At 40.5% G+C, this 5,000-nt stretch overlaps 2 long non-coding RNA genes across 2 annotated transcripts in view; one reads left to right on the forward strand and one right to left on the reverse strand.

The window, feature by feature from the left end:
* The first annotated feature begins 1,037 nt into the window (after positions 1-1,037).
* LOC137976229 (uncharacterized) lies at positions 1,038-3,732 on the forward strand. The gene is made up of 3 exons (XR_011117724.1): positions 1,038-1,220; positions 1,458-1,520; positions 3,501-3,732. It is a non-coding gene; the product is annotated as an uncharacterized lncRNA (long non-coding RNA).
* A 1,227-nt stretch (positions 3,733-4,959) lies between these two features.
* LOC137976230 (uncharacterized) overlaps positions 4,960-5,000 on the reverse strand; it is an 8,638-nt gene continuing 8,597 nt past the window's right edge. The window contains exon 2 of the long non-coding RNA XR_011117725.1: positions 4,960-5,000. This exon is cut by the window's right edge and continues 174 nt beyond it. This is a non-coding gene — a long non-coding RNA (uncharacterized lncRNA).

The following is a 5,000-nucleotide window of genomic DNA, read 5'->3' on the forward strand; positions in this document are numbered from 1 at the left end:
TAGTTCCACTTGTTATCCTTGCTGCACTAAAAGGTCTTTGACCTTGACCAATTATGGTAAATCACCAACCCATTCTTCGAACGCAGTGGACGTATTTATTATTCGATTTAAGACTGAAACAAAAAGGCATATCCCTCGTTAATCTATTTGATGGCAACCACCTGTTTCATTAATTAATTTCGTTACAAACCAAAATAATGGGTCTGTGGCTAACGATCTCGCCCTACGAACAAATGTCCTGTAGCCAGTTGGTTCATTGAAAAACTTTAAATGTGATATCATTTGAAATTTCATTGCCAGCAGGATATGGGGAGTAAGTAATATTGCCAGCTTAGCCTAGTTAATGGTAAGCGTAGAGGAACACTCTCTATGTAATAAAGTAATAGGAAGGTAACAATTAAGAGTTCTGTTAGAAGTATTTGGATTTTTCAAGAAATGACCGTCTCACAGTCGAGACGTAGCCATTACAACGGCCTTCGGAATTGGCTAGGAAAAAGTTACATAATCGGCGACACCAATCAATTCCTCAACCCATTTTTACCCTAACTATGGCGGGACAGTTATCAATTAAGTCAGCCAGAGAATAGAAATAGCCTGCCGCTCAACACAAAAAATGAAACAGGACATTTAAATAAATATTCTAATTTGCATCACATCGCTCTTGCTTCCTGAGGAAAGCAAACACAAAAACCGAGAAAATAACTTTCAAAATATTATTAACTGATAAAGCTAGCTGATCACACACACTTAAGTAAAATTCGGTGGCTTTGTGAACAAATAAAAATCTCAAGAGCTAAAAACCTTCTATTTTAATGGTGGTTCCCTTTGATCTACAGGAGCTTTGCATTCTTGAGATGTCGTAGTCGTCCAATTGAGCCTAATTTAGCGCTTCCTGTGAGTCACTTGGCTGCGAAAACAAACAGTCAGCTCTTACGGAGAAAGCTCTTAGTTTCCGACAGGAAAACAATTCTTCCTATCCTCCCGTACGTAATTTCTCGTATTTAATTTCATTCCTCAACAGTACTTAAACTGAAATTTTTGATTACGGTTTCAAACCTCGGAAGTTAGCTAGTTATATCTTTCGACTACAGTCATTCATTTCTAAAATGCATACCAAACTTCTAGGATTGCTGCTAGCCGTCGTTGTCTTAGCAAATACATTCAGTTGTAGCGAAAGCCTTTTTCCATCCCGTCCTATAGGCAAGAGATCACCTTTTCGGGTAAGTCATTAGTGCACTGTGGACCTATTTCGGGCCAATTCGACTACTCCTAGTTTATCGTCAACAGTAATTATGGGACTTCCTTTCTTTGCCAAACTCGTGCTCAAGTTTCCCTCGACCAGTCATGAAGAAAACCAAAACTGACGAGTTTTTTGTGATTAGCTTGCAATCGTTTTCCTTGATTGGCGTTAGGCACACGAATCGGAATCTAATTGGTTTATTTCATATTCTGTTCAGCAGGGTTTAGTGAAAACTGAAGATTTCTCATTAACTTCCGGAAATCATCGACCGGCTAAGGAGGTACGTTTATTTAAACTCATTGTTGCAATGGTTTCGTTGTATTTTATGTCTTGTAAAAAGACGATAATCTTTCTTCCAAATGAAAGCAAACCCAGGGCTATTCAGTCATTGAAAACAGGCAACTGATAAAAAAATCGAACGCGAACTGAGTTATTAATTTGGCTATTGCGAGATACGTGCAAGCGCGGGAGTTGACAACACGCGGGCTACGGCTACGCAACAAAGCAAGAATATTATTGGTTTAGAAAAGAAAAATGATCGTGCTGCACGTGCGTCACGCATTTTAGTACATTTCTTTGGCGTCCTCCGCGAAAAAACAACGTGAAATGACCAAATTTAACTTGAGGTTTTGCCCAAAACGTAAGCACACGCTTAGTGCCTAATCGCTCGCACCAGGCCAGTGATAAGGATACACCGCCCATGTTGCACATCGTGAACAAGATGAAATAATAGGGAGCTTAAGTAACGACAACGGCGACGGCAACGAGAACGTCACAAATTTGCATATTTAGTGGGAAAAAAACAATAGCTTTGCCAGCCCTGCATGCACGTGCGTTTTTCACTTTTGTCCATTTCTTTGCCGTCGTCAGAAAACAACAACGTGAAATAGACAAATTTGAGGTTTTATGAAGACGTCTGCACTTGAGGAAACATTTTCATTTTCTCCCCTAAATTAAACGCCGTTCCGACGAATGTCATTTTTTGGGAACTACCACACCCTTGTTATATTAAAATGGTTGAAAGAGTCACGAAGTGATTAAAATAACGTAAATTTATATTTTGAGATGACGTTCACGTTGCCGTCGCCGTCGTTTCTCAAGCTCCCTCGTCGCGAAGATCTTCACCATGGCGCAAATTTATATTTTGAAGTCACGTTTTCGCTGCTGTTATCGTCATTATTTCTTCAACTCTCGACTAAAAGAGGATTTACTTACCCCTGACCTCCTCTATCGGCTGTAATTGATTTTATCTCATGCGAGATAAAATTCATGAGAACATTCTCATGCGAGATAAAATTACTGAATGCTGATTGGCTGAGATGGAGCGCATTTTTTTCGTAATCACGAGGGCACTTTTGGTAATCAAGATGGTATGATTACTTGATCCTGATTGGTTAACAGTTGCTTATCCAGAGCAAGCGAAGATACAAGAGAATCTTCTTCCAGATTCTGACTCTGATTAAACTGCTTTTGTCCACACGTAAAATACAGTTTAATTAAATTAAGCGCTATTTCTGTTGACAGCATCGAATGATTTATTGAATACGAGAACTTTGTGATAACGTCTGACTGGCTGATTTCACCACCAAGCCTCGAATATCAAACTTTCGAAAACTTGTACATTTTAGCTGAATCCCAAAGGAACAAACTTGTAAAGAAAAACCACCTGCGAACAGTAATGCATGTCTTGATGATGTGAATAAGCTTGTGCAAACGAGGTTTGGTGGTGAATTTTTGAGCACATGGCGTCATCATGCATAAGGCCTATTGAGCGTTTTCACTCACGTGACCAGCGTGACCAGCGTGACCAGCGTTTCGTCTCTTTCCTGTTATCTACATAAAGCAGGCAACTTCTCAACTCAAAAGAGATGGAAAAGTTAGAAGGAAGGAATTTCATGCTTTCGTGACAAGCACGAGCAGCTTGTCGTTGACTGTTTCATACGTAAAAGCGATTTTAAATTCCATTTTTAACCACGAAACTCAGTGCTGCGAGAGCATATACAAAACCACGAACCAATCAAATTTGAAGCGGGAAAACGCGCGCATGCCAGTCAACGTTGGTTTTGCTTCTCATTGGTGGAAAAAGAAAAGTGGCGGGAAAGTTTCAAGCCTACACAAAAATTGCAAGGGTTCTTGACACTCAATTAAGTATTAAAGTTGGCGCTGCAAACTGACCGACACAAAACTTTCTTACTAAACGTGTTACGAAGGCTGACGTACTGCCGTCCTTTCTGACATTTTTCCTCCCTTTTGGTTACAGAGCTCTGGTACACAGCACCTCAATAGGGATGAATTTTGCGAGCTTGCAAAAAAATCCTGTAGCTGATGGAATCGATGTACTGGCCGGCTTTTAGCATTAAACATTCGTTGAGAGAGTGACTTTCAAAGTAACTTGCTTCATTGTGAGCTATTCAAAGTGTGCTCGGTAGATACAAGAGTACATAAAATAACTTTTAAAAAAATTGCCAATAAAGAAAGAAAACTGTAACATAGCTATGCAATGCGTTCTGTGTAATTCAGTAGCGTCGGCATGAACTGCAGGAAGGGGACAAACTTTCAGGTACTGAACGACTCAATCGTCAACTGCATTATGCATAAAACTCCTCTGCAAGCCGCTGATCTTAAGCTGCTCAGGTCAAGAACCTTTCTTTTCTTTAATTTACTTTCACAATACTGTGAGAGAATTTTGATTCAATCGTCAATTAAAGCTCGTTTGAGCGTGCAAATTGGAATGCACAAGCTGAAGATCCTTTCAGTTAAGCAGCAATTGCTTAAGAAGAAAGCCTGAAAAAAGATTTACAAAGGAGTAGAGATAGCATGGGAACAGGATCACTCGGATGGAGCATTTTAAGAGCGGAGCCGCGAGCGAACGGAAAAGAATGGGGAAAGGGAAAGTCACGTTTCCTTGCTCCATTTTTCTCGCGCGTTGAGGGCTCCACCGCCAAAATGCAAAGTACTTGCAATCGATGCCCCAAACTAGTGAGCCTGCTCGTAAGCTAGAGCAAAGGGTGCTACCAATCACTGCCGGGTATGGACAGACTGCCACTATAAACTGAAAATTTGTACCGATAACTCAGGATCACTTGTCGTTGTCACGCTCTATCCTGTTTACTGGAAATCGTGCAGGCAAGTCGTGTCGCAATTATTTTCCTTGGACAAAAAAATTCAGTGGGTAAGGTAAGGACTCATATCGTGATGAGAAATGTCGTCCATTGTTCCTCATCTTTCGCCCTCTGATTGCAATGAAAGCAACAGAAAGAACGTCATACTAGCCCATATTACATATGCGAAAATAAATGATACACTTCAAGACAATATCCTACAATAGTTAACAGAGGTTCGTGCGCTAAATGTGGGCAAGCATGAGGTACGTACCTGATAATACAGGAGAATTTTGCCATGGTACTATTGCCAGGGCACACCCTAAAATATCCTTGCATTTGTGCTTATTCTTGGGTTTCACTCACGTGATCAGGGAGAGAATCACGTGCTTGAGGTGTAGGAAGAGTGGGCTGGTCTTTCATATACCGGGTCCGAAAGAATTTATGTCCATGAAACAAAAGAACAAAGCGAACATAACAATACCTTATTAGCAATGCCTAATCGGAATGACAATGGTTCTATTGTCCTCCGCCATTTCACCCGATCACCCGTATAGTGAGATAAAGCAAATGTTTCGATATCGTGTATTTGATAAGTCAGGGCCAAGAACACATTCATTTCAATGGCACGGTAAACGACGTTGCTTCATTTATTCAAG

Source organism: Montipora foliosa, chromosome 11 (genome assembly GCF_036669935.1).
Source record: "Montipora foliosa isolate CH-2021 chromosome 11, ASM3666993v2, whole genome shotgun sequence".
Taxonomy (NCBI): domain Eukaryota; kingdom Metazoa; phylum Cnidaria; class Anthozoa; order Scleractinia; family Acroporidae; genus Montipora; species Montipora foliosa.